This window comes from Pan troglodytes, chromosome 1 (assembly GCF_028858775.2).
Source record: "Pan troglodytes isolate AG18354 chromosome 1, NHGRI_mPanTro3-v2.0_pri, whole genome shotgun sequence".
Classification (NCBI taxonomy): Eukaryota; Metazoa; Chordata; class Mammalia; order Primates; family Hominidae; genus Pan; species Pan troglodytes.
In genome coordinates, this window is record NC_072398.2 from 70092398 (window position 1) to 70107756 (window position 15359).

The 15359-nt window shown below is 47.3% G+C and overlaps 1 protein-coding gene across 3 annotated transcripts in view; it reads right to left on the bottom strand.

Annotated features, from left to right (window-relative positions):
• Positions 1 to 4498, bottom strand: part of FAM20B (FAM20B glycosaminoglycan xylosylkinase) — a 52499-nt gene extending 48001 nt beyond the window's left edge. Inside the window, exon 1 of one of the 3 annotated variants that reach the window (XM_063810899.1) lies at positions 4482 to 4498. The gene's annotated coding sequence lies outside the window, so the exon portion shown is untranslated. Of the gene's footprint in view, positions 1 to 447; positions 654 to 686; positions 748 to 4481 lie in introns of those variants that run through there. The other 2 variants (XM_063810920.1, XM_024350289.2) reach the window with 2 other exon arrangements.
• Positions 4499 to 15359: the final 10861 nt, after the last annotated feature.

A 15359-nucleotide genomic window follows, 5' to 3' on the forward strand; every position in this document is an offset into this window, starting at 1 on the left:
TCCCTGGGCTGCCGCAACGGGCGCTCCGGGGAACACAAGAGAGGCACCGGGGGCAATTGCCTCTGGGGACCGCGCAAGGGGACGAGAGACGGTCACTAGAAGGACCCCTGGCAGCCTGAGGCGGCCCCAGGTGGGCCCGCGCCTCAGGTGGGCCAGGGAGGTGGCGGCCGAGGCCGCGTCCCTTCAGCCGCGACCGCACGCAGGGACACGCGGCCCGAGCGGGTCTCCCAGGAAGCTTAGGGCCCTCGCCCGGGACCCGCCCGCGGCCACTCGGGGACGGCTCAGGGCACCCGGTGCCCGGCCCCTCAGGGAGGCGCCCCGCCCCCAGGCGGCCCCAGCCCTGCGCGCGCCACGCACCGCGCCCCGCCCGCGTGCCGGTCCGCATTTTCCCGCCCGCCGCGCCGGGGGCGGGGGTCGCGCGCCCTTCCCCGCCCCCGCGCCACTCACCTGTCGGGCCCTAGGCTCGCTCCATGGCCGCCCGCGCGGTGCGGTGCGGCGCGGACCCGGCCGCCCCCGCCGCCTCCGGGGAGGGGCAGCCCCACGCCGCGCTCACCGCCCCCAGCCGCCGCCGCCGCAACAGCGGCTCGGGCCCACCCCCGGCCCGGCCATTCCCAGGCCACCTCTCGCCGCGCAGAGCGGCAGTCCCACACCCACCCCCCGCCTCCGCGGCCCCCGGCTGTTGGTACCGTCCTAGCGTAACGCCTGCCCGGCGGCCAATCCCAGCGCTCGCTCGGCGCGGCCCCGCCCCCGTCCAGTAGGCGGCCCCTACCGGACCCGCTCCGCACTGCCCCCCTTAACCTCTTCCATACCGGCGCGTCCGCTTAACTCCCTCGGCGCCGGCGCCGGTCTCTACTCCTCCCGGCCGCGCCGCCCTGCCCGCTTACATAAACTGGCCTCTCACTTCTCACTTCCTTCGCTCTTTTTTCTTTTTCTGTATTTGTCCTCCATCCCCCACCCCGTCTTCTCTTTTTCTTTCCTGCTTTTCTTAGGTAGGTAGGCAGCCAGGCAGCAGGACTGGAGAGTTGCGGTCCCCTAGGTCAAGTTCTGTTTGTGAGAAGCATTTTCCCTCCTCCTGTTGCCTTTTTAATTTGCCTTGACTTCTGCTCGGAACTTCTTCCTATCTAAATGTATCCCCCGCCTCTTTTGCCCAGAAAAAGGCTAGCCTTCCCACACTGAGTGCAAATGGCTCTTCATTCGGACCAGAGCGGAGCGTCCTGCTACATACTTTCAGGAGCATCTCACAAAATTATGATTCATTTACTGTAATATTAGTTGTTTTACATCTGTTTTTTGCTAAGGACCGTAAGCCCCATGAGGGCAGGTCAGTCGCTCCTGGGTCGCCAATGCCCCACCGTAGTGCACCCAGTGGGCGCGGATAAATCGTGGGAATGAAAGATTCTGCCTTCCCTTTGTTTGCTTTCAGCTGACTTATACAGAGCCGCCACTGTGTCCATCCATTTATTCACCATATACTAAAGCGCAAACTTAGTGTGCCTGACCCTGAAATATAATGCAGGTTACTCCATGGAATAAGATGCGTGATGGGGAAAGACTGAGCTGACACTTTTCCTTCAGGCCACATAGTTCATTTAATCAGTAAGGCGTACTGAACAGAATTCTTTCTTACTGGCTGTATGATACTGGATGTGCCAGTTAACTTTGCTGAGCATCAGTTTCCTTAACTGGAAAATGGGAGTTAATAATTTCACAGGGTTGTTGTAAGGATTAAGTTAGGAAATGTGTGGGGAAAGTACTCTAAGATTATTGTGTATGATTAGGTGTTATTCGTCTGTATATTTGCTGAGCATTTACTATCAGGAGATCCTAGAGAAATAATTGGGCTTGACACTTGCTGCGGACAATGTAGTTAGGGAGGCAGCATTAATCACTGCAGGGGACGTACAGTCAAATGCAGAAGGCATTGTATTAGCTTTTTGCTGCGTGTAGTTGAAAAGGTTTGGAGGTTTGGAGGTCGTTTTCTGGCCGGAGAATACATAATTCTTGGGAAAATGAGCTGGAAGATAACGAGAATCTACCTTATTTCTCTGCACAGGAAGATCAGTCTGCCTGCAGTTAGCTAATCTCCCTGAACCTTGCTCACTACATCAGGAGATCATAAAGCGAAAGGGTAAATCAACAGTTCCTTTAAGACACTTTATCCAAAAGGATTCTCCTTTCTTGCCTGTAACTCTGACAAGGACAGTGAGGGTGAACGTTCCAACTGTCACTGTTCAGGAAAAGGCCAGCTTATCCTGCAGCCTCAGCTTCCTGGGCGGATGATCCCTTCTGTCTTTAAGGATTTTCAGGTGGGGGCAGGGGGCAGTCATTGCCTCTCCAAGCAACCCACTTCAGTGCTTAATTTCGCATCCATCTATCCATCCCACATACTGCAGGACAGACACACTTCCTCCTTTTCTGTCCTCAGAGAAGGAGAGCCATGGGTTCAGCGCCTCTCTGTGAAAGGCTTTCAGACGACAAAATTGTTCTGCCCCCCAGTTTTCCCTTCTCCATGTTGCATTACCCAGGCCCTTCTTGAGTGTATGCATAGCACCAGCACCGTGCCTGACACTCCATGATGTCAGTTTCTGCCCCCTCCGCCTGTACGGGATTATTTTCCAACCAATCAACAGTCAATATATTCTAAGTATTGTGAGGGATGCAATCATTTAAGAAGGGCGTTTACATGACTAGCACACAGGAAGCAGCTGCAAGGAATAGGGACACTTAAATTATGCAGCACAGACTCTGTGATCACTGAAAGAATCACAGTCCAGGAAAACAGTGTGGGCTGGTATTGAGGTGAGCAAAATACAGGTAGGAGAAGAGAGGAACAATATGAACCAAAGTTAGGCAGTGCTCTGTGAAGTTACAGCCGCCATCTTCAGCAGATCCTGCGTGACAGGAGAATTGTTCATTTGTTTGTTTATTCATTCATTCACTGATGCATACATTCATTCATTTAATGAATGTCTACCAAGTGCTAGGCACTGAGCTACCAGACCATGCAGAGATGAAGAAAGCCTGGTTCCCATTCTTGAGAAGCTGGCAGGAACCCCAATTAAGGAGGTCTGAGCACTTTGTCAAGACTCTTGTGATGCTCCTTTTACCACTCATACGATGTATGGTTCTACATGTCGTTGTCTGATCTCCTCTTTGCCTTTCTTCCTTGTTCCCAAACTGCAAGGATTTTTAAAGACATGCACTATTTCATCTTTATTCCCACTTGAAGAGTGCCTCATACGAAGTACCTTCTCCACATTGATGTGTTGAAGCTCACTGAGTTAAAACCAGAGCAGGAATTTGGCTGTCCCCCTCCAGCCAAGGGTGGTAGGCATCCTTAGCAGAAGGATGGATATTAGCCCCAATGTGGAACCCCAATCTTGGAATTAGCCCCAGTGTGGAACCCACCAGAGGCTTGTCCTTGGCCTGCGGAATTCAATAGGGACACCTGTGCTTGGCATTTACTGCCATAGTCACCTTTTCAGGACCATTTTCTGCTAATTCCATATCCTCCAACCTAAGGGGCTCACTTGCTGTCCTTTCCCTGCCCTCATGGTTGTGATCACATTGATTCTTCCTCCAGGAAATCCACCTCACTCCCACCTGTAAAAATGTTATACAGCTTTCAGTGCTGCTTGTTCATGAAGCCTTTCATAGCCTTCCCAACAACTGCACATGCTTTCCTTGGCTTCTGAGACCCAGCACTTTATTTGTAACTGTCTTGCGGTGGGGTGTATTGAAGTCTTTGGGGATCTGTCTGACCCCATTCCCCGGGTTGTATTGACATCTGCGTCTTCCGTAGCACTAACACTGCACATGGCCCATGATAGCCATGCAATGCTTGAAAGGAAGGTTTGAGAACATGTACTACAGAGCAGGGAATTGAGCCCCAGAGACTTATTTCTTGGTTCCTTCATCATTGTAAGCATTTTCCTTAAACTGTTTCAGAATTTCCAAGTCTCTGCCAATTTGTCAAGCCCTAGGACTCCAATAACAGTCCAGCAATCCCAAGTTAGAAGGAGGATATTGTCTCAAGGTGCTTTTGCATACACGAAGGCAAAATACATATGCATGCACGCGCGCGCACACACACACACACAGACAGAGTTTCTTTTAACCTAGGTAATACAGCCACCATGATGGATCCCTCTGAAACTAATTAAATTAATTCTACATCAAGCAAGTTGAGAGGAGCCCTAGGAAAGCTCACGCTGTTCCAAGGTGCCAGGAGCCTGGGGAGAGGGTGACGGGAAAGGCTAGTGAGTAAAGGAGCACACATATCTCTCTGTTTCCTTCCAGGAGCATGTGCCCTGCCTCAGCTGCTTCCCAGGCAGGTTTGTTCTCTGCATTGGGCTGTCTGTGGACAGCTGCTTCTGCATTTCTTTCCCAATGGGGAAAACTCCTTTCTTTCATTTTGCCACCAGCTCTGCAGAGCTACTCCCAGCCCACCTCTTGCTTATAGCAACGGACTGCCCACTTACCCCATCACGTGGCACCCCTGTCAATGCCATCTGAGCAAACAACTCATGTCCCAGGGACAGCATCATAAGCCACATACATACACAGGCACACCCAGCTTCTCTGCTGAGACATTCGGGCTGTGGATTCTGAAAGTGGTGGGAATCTTTTGGTTATTTTTTCACTCTAGCAATATTATTTTTAAGAAAAGCTTTATTGAGATATACATACCACAAAACTCACTTGCTTAAAATATACTCAGTGCCTTTTAGTATATTTACAGAGTTGAGCAACCATTAACATAATCTAATTTTAGAACATTTTCATCACCCCCAAAAGTAATACGGGATGTTTTCTTTTTTATTCTGAAAATATATTTACCTATTTATTTTGTTCTTTAAATCTGCACAGTAAAAGCAAAAAGAAAAATACATTAATGGATATGTTAGATTTCTAGAGTTAGTAAGAAATGCAGAGGAGTTATGGCTCTCAAAGCTGTGTATCACTTAACTGTCATGTATGGCTATAGAAATTTGTTTAACTACCCCAAAATGAACACTTTGTTGTGGCATATACGCTTCAGTAAATGTCCAGGGCCACATCTTTGACATTTTCCAGTTTGTTGTGAATTTCTCTAATGCCACATATGGCTCTTCAAGGGATTGGGTGGAGACAGAATTGCAAATTCCAGATTGCTAATTCCCACGAGGTAATACTTTTGTAATATGCCTAGGATGGTACCACAGGCATATTGGTATTTAATACACATTTTTTTTTGTTGTGATGGAAGCTGTTTTTTATTGACTCAATTCAATGCATGAAGTAATTGCAGTCACATGGAAGTTCTGGGTTCCTCAGACTTCTCTTTGAGACCCTGCTTGGAAAGCCAGGAAGCTTCTACCATCCATGGATAATGTGGTAAGGAGTTCAGCAGAAGGCTCTTTGAGCCTTTCTCATGGCTGGCCGAGGGATGTGCTAGAGGACAATTATCAGTCTGGCTGTAGAGGAGCTTTTTTTTTTCTTTTTGAGACAAAGTCTCCCTCTGTTGCCCAGGCTGGAGTGCAGAGGTACAATCTCAGCTCACTGCAAACTCTGCCTCCTGAGTTCAAGCGATTCTCCTGCCTCAGCCTCCCGAGTAGCTGGGACTACAGGCGTGCGCCACCGTGCCTGGCTAATTTTTGTATTTTTAGTAGAGATGGGGTTTTGCCACATTGGCCAGGCTGTCCTCAAACTCCTGCCTTCAAGCGATCCTCCTGCCTTGGCCTCCCAAAGTGCTGGGATTACAGGCTTGAGCCATTGTGCCCAGCCCAGAGGAGCTTTTTAAATAGCTCTATGCCTGCCCCCATCTGCAAAAATTTGAATTTAATAGTCTTGTGGTGAGGTCCTAGCAAGGGTATTTTTTAAAACCTCCAGTTTATTCTAATTTGCAACCAAGACTGAGAACCATTGTCCTACTAGCGACTAAGCCAGGGCCATGTTAATAGGTTGAATCATGTGAAATTGTCATCTTTATAGGGCAAAGTTGAACGTGGACAATTTTATATAGTTCAATCTAATATACAGGCAATTGGGTTTTATTTTCAAGGGAAGATAGCTTGGTCTTTTGGTAACCTTCTGTAGGAAGCCAACCATCGCTCCAAGTGCTCATCCTGCTGTGAGCAAGGATGAGAAAGATGTGACAAGGAAGAAAGCCAGTGCCCTGTTGGTCAAGATGCTGCCCCTTGGTGGACCAGACACCCTACATCTTTCCTTCCAGTGGGGCTTAGACGTACAGAAGCCTGTGGCTGTCAGGCATGAAGGGAAATGAGCAAAGCAGGCCAAAGGTGAGGCAACCAGAAGGGTTGAGGGAACATGACATACCAGAGAGCCTGGTCCCTCCTTCAAAGGCATTTACATTTAAGTGTGTGTGTGTGTGTGTGTGTGTGTGTGTGTGTGTATACACACACATACACAGAGCAGGCCAAATCATAGACATCTATGGGTTGAAATCTAGTCTTCAGTCCTACAGTTTGTGATCCTTTCCTGGAAGGTAGATGTTTGTGGCACAGGGAGGTGACCCGAACAGAGGAGGACAAGGTACTCAACACAGTGGGACTATAAGCCCAGGGAGAAAGAACCAGTACCTCACTGATGGCTGCTGTACCCCTCTGGGGCCCATGGGCGAAATAAGGAGGCATGGCATGTAGGCAGAGAGATCCCTCAGGCAAGGGAGTACAGGGGACCACTGAAGGGAGTGTGCTAGGATTTTCAGAGATGTTAGCAATGCTTTGGAAGAAATGGTAATACCAGGCTGGTATTTTCACCATGGCAATGCACAAGAAAGGGTCTCGGCCAGGCGCAGTGGCCCACACCTGTAATCTCGGCACTTTGGGAGGCTGAGGTGGGCAAATCACCTGAGGTCGGGAGTTTGAGACCAGCCTGACCAACATGGAGAAACCCCATCTCTACTAAAAATCCAAAATTAGCTGGGCATGGTGGCACATGCCTGTAATCCCAAGTACTCAGGAGGCTGAGGCAGGAGAATCACTTGAACCCAGGAGTGAGAGGTTGCGGTGAGCCAAGATCGTGCCATTGCACTCTAGCCTGGGCAACAAGAGCAAAACTCCATCTCAAAAAAAAAAAAAAGAAAGAAAGAAAGAAAAAAAAAAACAGAAAGAAAGAAAGGGTCTCACTTAATGTGACCACCAGTCATCCAACCAAAACCATCAGTTGTCTTAGACTCATTTTTCTCACCCCCACCTCTGATTAGCACCAAGTTCTGCCAACTGTGGCTGCTAGAGGCTTCTCAATCCATCTCCTTCCTTCCAGCCACCCAACCACTGCTCATGTTCAGGCACCATTTTCTCCCCACTGGATTATGGCAACAGTTAATTTTATGTGTCAACTTGACTGGGCCATGGGATGCCCAGATAAATATTATTTCTAGATATATCTGTTAGGGTGTTTCTGGAAAAGATTAGCATTTGAATTGGTGAACTGAGTCAAGCAGATGGCCCTCCCCACTGTACATGGACTGCATCCAATCTGTTCAGGGTATAAACAGAACAAAAATGTAGAAGAAGGTTGAATATGTGATCTCTGACTACTTTAGCTGGGATATGGATCTTCCCCTGCCGTTGCTACACCTGCTTCTCAGGCCTTCAGATCTGGACTGCAATCTATACCATCGGCCCTCTGGCTCTCAGGTTATACGACCAGCTTTCCTGGGTCCCCAGCTTGCAGACAGCAGATTGTGGGACTTCTCAACCTCCATATTCACGTGAGCCAATAACTTCTCATAAGTCCCTTTCTAGAGATATATGTATACATAGATCCTATTGGTTCTGTTTCTCCAGAGAACCTTGACTGATACAGATTTAATGCTATGGAATGAGTGTGTCCCCACAAACTCATAACTTAATGGTATATCATGAACAACTTCTACATTATTACATATTTTTACTACAACATTTTCTTAAATCACAACATTTTTAAAAGATCTCTGGGGCCGGGCATGGTGGCTGACGCCTGCAATCCTAGCACTTTGGGAGGCTGAGGCGGGAGGATCACCTGAGGTCAGGAGTTTGAGACCAACCTGGCCAACATAGTGAAACCCCGCTTCTACTAAAAATAAAAAAATTAGCCAGGCGTGATGGTGGGCACCCATAATCCCAGCTACTCGGGAGGCTGAGGCATGAAAATCGCTTGAACCTGGGAGGTGGAGTTTGCAGTGAGCTGAGATTGTACCATTGTACTCCAGCCTGGGCGACAGAGTGAAACTCGGTTTCAAAAAAAAAGATCTTTGGTATTCCATGCTGAGGTTATACTGAAGTTTGTTTAGCTGGTTCCTTTTAAGTTAGACATTTAGGCTGCTTACATTGAGACTTTTTACATAAAGGTTATAGGGCAGAGAGGCATAACAGAGATGGAGGTGTTCTCCCAGGACCCAGGCACATGTGACACAGAGGGAACTTGTCACAGATACAGCACAGTTCCACTCCAAGGGCTCCTGGAGAATCCATAAGCAACTGGAATTATCCTCTTTGATGATTCATCCAGATGTCAAGGGCAGAACACCCTCTGGCCTTCTTAGCTAGCTGCCTGCTAATCAGCAGCTTACTCAAGAAAAGGCAAAGTTCATTATCTTTCACACGTCTGCAGTTTTTCATTTTTCTCCTTTCTCCTCTTTTCCTATTTCTTATTTTGGCTCTGATATATGAAATAAAGCTATTATTGGTTTCCCTTGTATTCAAGTAAATGGTGCCCTAATAATTAACCCTATGTCTTTGAATTATTCTTTGATACTATTATACACAGTCTTTCTGTGATCATTCTCGTAGCAAATTGGTGTGCTTATTCAGGACTGTGTTCCATGGCACTAACTTCTGGTGGATGCTGTGTGACTGTATTGCCCTATCTGACTCCAGCCCACAATGTGAAGGAAGGCAGCTTTCAGCATCACAGGTTATAAAATGCACCAAAGAATGACATAATGACACAGAAATAAATATAGAATGCTCAATGAAAAGCTAAGTACTGGAGAAACTTACAAGGAAAATGAAAATAATTCCAGCCCTGCAAATCTTACCTTCCTCCATACGCAAACACAGACTGGCAATTCACAAGTAAATGCAAGGTTTTCAACATCCAACAGTTTATAGTCATGAAAAAAAAAGTCAAAAGTAAAACACTCCATACAGTGCCTTTCCTTGTCCTTTTTAAAGCTCAAAAGAGGCTCAAGCAACAACATTCTCCTTCTGAGTTGAAACCAACAGGGGCTGAGGCTGCCCTGGGACAGTGGCCCTTTTATGAACTGGGAGTGAAGACCCGGCTTATTCACAGGACTTGTGGGGCAGTTGGACCACACCCTTTCTGGGCTGCTTGCCAGTGTGTGGTTTGGGCTGGGCCTTGATGGGATTGCTGATCTCCAGAGGGCAACATGGGGTGTGCATTTGAACCAGCCTTCCTTCGGGGAAGCTTTAATGTCAAGTATGAGATGTGGCTCTTGATAGATTTTCAGTCCCCATTTCCTGAGCTGCTGCTGCATGCTGGGCCTGGGGACAATAAGGACACCTTGCTGGCCTGTGCAGGATCCCAGTCCAGTGGGAAGATTGACACATAGGCCCAGAATCACAGTAAAATTCTGCCATCATTCGTATAACAGACATCTACTGGTCAGCTCTTTTTGCCAGCTCCACGATTCCAAAAGAGGAAGGGTTTCGTAGAGGCTGTCTGGTGGGAAAGGGGTAGCTAGGGCACTAGATGGAAGCAGTTTTTTCATAGATTATACACTGCAGCCTATAAATATAGCAAAGTTTTCCAAAGGTGTTTTTATTCATGTACATATGATTGAGAAAATGTTTCTCAGTTTCCATGTCATTACATATATTGCCACATTCTAAAATTGTTTTTCATATTTGATTGTTACTTGGGGTGGTAGGGGAGGCACTAATAGATGGTAAGAGGCAGATACATTCTCCCTAAACCACTCCTCAGGCTGCATTAGGTACAGAGGATGCCATCTAACACTGCCTGTGCAGCAAGCAGGGGCTTGCGATGCAGGTGGGGAGTCAGCAAGCAAATGCAAAATGCAGTACAACTTAGCAAGTGCTGCTCATGCATCTGCTTAATGGCTCATTCTTTTAGTGTTTATTGAGTGCCTACTGCAGCCAGCCACAGTGCTGGGCCCTGAGGGTGCTCCTTCTCTGAACTCACAGGGCAGTGAATCCTAGGGGTAGGGTTGCCTGATAAAACACAGGTGGTCCCATTAAATTTGAATTTCAAGAACAATTTTTTGGTATAAGTATGTCCTATGCAATGTTTTTATTTGTTAAGTCTCACAACCCTACCAAGGAGAGACCATAAACAATGCAGAATGCTCACGGCCGGGCACGGTGCCTCACACTTGTAATCCCAGCATTTTGGGAGGCCGAGGCAGGTGGATCACCTGAGTTCAGGAGTTTGAGACCATCCTGGCCAACATGGTGACAGCTGTCTCCACTAAAAGCACAAAAATTAGCCTAGCATGGTGGTGCACACCTGTAATCCCAGCTACTTGGAAGGCTGAGGCAGGAGGATCGCTTGAACCCAGGAGGCAGAGGTTGCAGTTAGCTGAGATTGCGCCACTGCACTCCAGCCTAAAAAAATTAACCTGGCACGGTGGCACGCACCTGTAGTCCCAGCTGCTTGGGAGGCTGAAGTGGGAGAATCGCTTGAACCTGGGAGGTGGAGGTTGCAATAAGCCGAGATCACACTACTGCACTCCAGCCTGGGTGACAGAGCAAGACCCTGTCTCAAAAAAAAAAAAAAAAAAAAAAAAAAAAAAAAAAAATGCAGAGTGCTCAGGACACGGAGGGTTAGGAGGAACTCCTCAGGTATCTGCTTACGTGGCATCCCCTCAGCAAGGCTGCCATGAGTGTCTTATCATTCTGCAGCCCTTCACCTTAATCATTCTGAAATTATACAGGATGATATAGCAAGGATTATCAGTCTTCCCCAGATGAATGTACTCCCCAAGAGCAGGGTCCTTATCTGTCCTAATTCCCAGCACATAGGTGGGGCATAACTACTTGTGGAATAAATGAATGTTCCTGGGGCAGATGAATGGAGGGCACTGTGGTCAGGAAAGGCTTCACAGAGAGGTGGATTGGAGTAGGGCCTAAAGAAAATGAGGGGTTTACTAGGTGGACAGAGGGGAGGGAAGGACACTCCAGGCAGAGGGATCAGTATGAGCAGAGACATGGAGGAGTGGAAGAGCCGGTGGCCAGACTTTTTTTTTTTTTTTTTTGAGACAGTGTCTTGCTCTGTCACCCAGGCTAGAGTGCAGTGGTGTAATCTCGGCTCACTGCAACTTCCACCTCCCAGGTTCAAGCAGTTCTCCTGCCTCAGCCTCCTGAGTAGCTGAGACTATAGGCATGTGCCACCATGGCCAGGTAATTTTTGTATTTTTAGCAGAGATGGGGTTTCACCATGTTGGCCAGGATGGTCTCGAACCCCTGACCTCAGGTGATCCACCCGCCTTGGCCTTCCAAAGTGCTGGGATTACAGGCATGAGCCACCATGCCTAGCCCCAAGTGGCCAGGTTTTATAGGAGTGTTGAGGACGTGTCTGGGAAGGAGTAGGGATCAGGAAAAGCAGCAAGGGCCTGGCCAGGTTCTTGTGTGCCTGCCTAGGTGAGGAACCAAGGGGTTTTTAGGAGGAGGGGAATTGAAGAGGTGTGGGGTCAGAGCAGAGAGGGCATCACAGAAGCTATCCGCCTAGCAATGGTCTGGGCAAGAGAGCCTGAAGGTCTGAAGCAGGCAAGGATGAGATCATTTGCGGGTATTTAGGAGAAAGAATCAGTAGAACTTGGGTGTAGAAAGTTCTACAAGCCAAGGTAACAGATAGTGCCACATCTGGGGGAGAAAGGGTGACATTCCAGGAGGGCAGGGGCAAAGCCTTGGGAAAGAGAAAGGAGTTCTGAGCTAAGCAACCAGCATGTGCATATAGGCTGAGGTGCAATGGGCCATGACCCTGTGGGGGCATGGCGGGCACTGTATGATCAAGGGGGACCTTGAAGGCCCTGTTCCATAATTCCCTCTATGTGGATGAATAACAGCTCATGGCCCTGGCCCCACCAGCTGGGAGGAGCCATGGGTTATGGGTAAGAAGGATCTACTGGGTGATAAGTTCTCCTGTGTGCCCCAAAGGGACTCTTCATTGGCTTGATGTCAGAGAGCAAGTTCTTCCTTGGGGAGTTGGGGCAGCTCCAGCTATTTCTGAGTGGTGAGGTCCAAGGATTAAAAGGCAAAGACACAAGAATGGACAGTGAGCTAATGGCATTTCATAGGACCATGGTCATTCCAAAGCCACATGAACTGTAGGATAAGAAATTAAGCTCATGAATGTCTGTTCTCAACCAGGTCCTATCCTAGTCCTCAAAGGCCTCTGCCATCTGCTCTTCCTGCTTGAGCTTGGAGGAAGGATGGCCAGAGCCCATGACGGGGGGCAGAGTTTTGTTTTGGGTTGTGTGTTTGATGGTTTTTCTTTTCCTTTTTTTTTTTTTTTTTGGCTTTTATTTGAAAAATGGTGGGGTGTTTTTTGGTTTTTGGTTTTTGTGTGTGTGTGTGAGACAGTCTCACCCTGTCACCCAGGCTGGAGTGCAGTGAAACGATCTTGGCTCACTGCAGCCTCCACCTCCCGAGTTCAAGCAATTCTCCTGCCTCAGCCTCCCAAGTAGCTGGGACTACAGGCAACCACCACCATGCCTGGCTAATTTTTGGATTTTTAGTAGAGATGGGGTTTCACAATGTTGGCCAGGTTGTTCTCGAATTCCTGACCTCAGGTGATCCGCCTGCCTCAACCTCCCAAAGTGCTGGGATTACGGGCTTCAGCCACTATGTCCAGCCAGCTTTTACTTGAAAAATGTTTTATTTGCATAAAGTAAAATTAACTTTTTGGTGTACACTGCATGCATTTTTCACAGATATAGACTTTTGTAACTATCACCTCAGGCAAGATACAGAACAATTCTAACACCCCAAAGATTTCTCTCACGCTGCCCCTTTGTATTCAGACCTTCCCCCATTCCTAAACTCTGGCAACTACTGATCTGTGTTCTGTTCTTATATTTTTGTCTTTTTCAGAATGTCATAAAAATGGAATCATATAGCATGTAACCTTTTGAGATTGGGTTTTTACTCAGTGTAATGCATTTGAGATTCAGGCATGTTGTTGCATATATCAGTAGTCCATTCTTTTTTATTCTTTTTTTTTTTTTGATGGAGTCTCGCTCTGTCACCCAGGCTGGAGTGCAGTGGTGTGATCTCGGCTCACTGCAAGCTCTGCCTCCTGGGTTCATGCCATTCTCCCACCTCAGCCTCCCAAGTAGCTGGGACTACAGGCGCCCGCCACCACGCCCAGCTAATTTTTTGTATTTTTAGTAGAGACGGGGTTTCACCATGTTAGCCAGGATGGTCTCGATCTCCTGACCTCGTGATCCACCCACCTTGGCCTCCCAAAGTGCTGGGATTACAGGTGTGAGCCATCACGCCCGGCCCCAAGTCCATTCTTTTTCTTTGCTAAGTGGTATTTTATTGTATAGACCTAACAGTTTGAAAGACATTTGGGTTGTGGCCAGTTTTTGACAAGTATGAGCAATGCTGGCATAAATATTTATATACAGGCTTTTATGTCAAATTAGTTTTCCTTTCTCTAGGATAAATACCTAAAAGTGGATTGTTGGGTCAAATAGTAGGTGAAGTTTTAACTTTTTAAGAAAATGCCCATTTTCTAGAAAGGCTATACCATTTTTCATATGAGAGGGCAGAATTTTGCCAATCTTCCTTTCACTTATTCCTTCTCTTTCTTTCCTTCTTTCCTTTCTTCCTTTGTTTCTTCTTCCTTTCTTTTAAACTTACATTTTTATTGAAGTGTAACTCACATGCCCTCTGAAGTGCACTATCTTAAGTGTATAACTAGATGGACTTTAACATGTATATACATCAATGTAACCACCACCCAAGACACAAAACATTTCCAGCGCCTCGTCCCAGTTCATACTTCACAATCTTGCAAAGGATTGCCGTCCTGACTTCTACCACCATAGATTGGTGTTGCCTATTTAGAACTTCATGTAAATGGGATCACACAGTACGTGCTCTTACGTCTGGCCTCTCTTAACTCTACATTATGGGAAATTCATCCAGGCTGATGTGTGCTGCAGCATCTCATTCTTTTCTGTATTGCTGAGTTGTGTTGCATTGTATGAATATGCCTCGATATATTTATTCACCCTCCTGTGATGGACATTTGGGTTGAATCCAATTTTTGGCTATTAAGAATAAAGCTGCTGTGAACATTCTTTTCTGGATGTTTCAACATGTGGACACAGCTCTCATTTCTGTTGGGTATATTCCCAGGAGTAAAACTGCTGGGTATGTTTGGATACTGCCAAGCAGTTTACCAAGTGATTGGCCAATTTACAGTCCCAGCAGGCAACGGATGAGACACACAGTTGCACTGCATCCCAACACTTGGTATTGTCAGTCCTTTTCATTTTGGCTATTCTGGGGGAAGTCTAATGGTTTTCTCATTGCAGTTTTAATTTTTATTTTCATTTCTCAGATAACTAATGCTGTTGAGCATCTTTGTATATGTTTCTTGGCCAATTGAATGTCCTCTTTGGTGAGGAGCCTGTTTAAACTTGTAGTCTATTTTTTTTTTTCTTTTTTTGAGACAGAGTCTCACCCTGTTGCCCAGGCTGGAGTGCAATGGCACGATCTTGGCTCACTGCAACCTCCGCCTCCTGGGTTCGAACGATTCTCCTGCCTCAGCCTCCCAAGTAGCTGGGATTACAGGCGCCTGCCACCATGCCCAGCTAATTTTTGTATTTTTAGTAGAGGCGGGGTTTCACCATGTTGTCCAGGCTGACCCGGTGATCTACCTGCCTCGTCCTCCCAAAGTGCTGGGATTACAGGCATAAGCCACCATGCCTGGCCTAAACCTGTAGTGTATTTTTTGATTAGGTTATCTGTGTTGACCTTTCTCTTTTTCTTTTTTTCCCTCCCACTTCAGCCTCTGAGTACCTGGGACCACAGGCATGTGCCACCATGCCCAGCTAATTTTTTGAATTTTTAGTAGAGATGGGGTTTCATCATGTTGCCCAGGCTGGTCTCAAACTTCTGAGCTCAAGTGATCCTCCTGCCTCAGCCTCCCAAAGTGCTGGGATTACAGGCGTGAGCCACTGCGCCTGACTAGTATTGACCTTTCTTTGTAGAAGAACTGAGGCCATATGAAGCATCTAACCTTATCTGATGATCATTTCAGAAAGAAAATTAGCATTGGCCCAAGGGCAAAAGTTGCTTTTGGGGATGTGAATGAGGGCAAGGGATGGGAGACCAGTCCTCTCAGAAACCTTGCTTACAGGCCTAGAGTCATGCAGT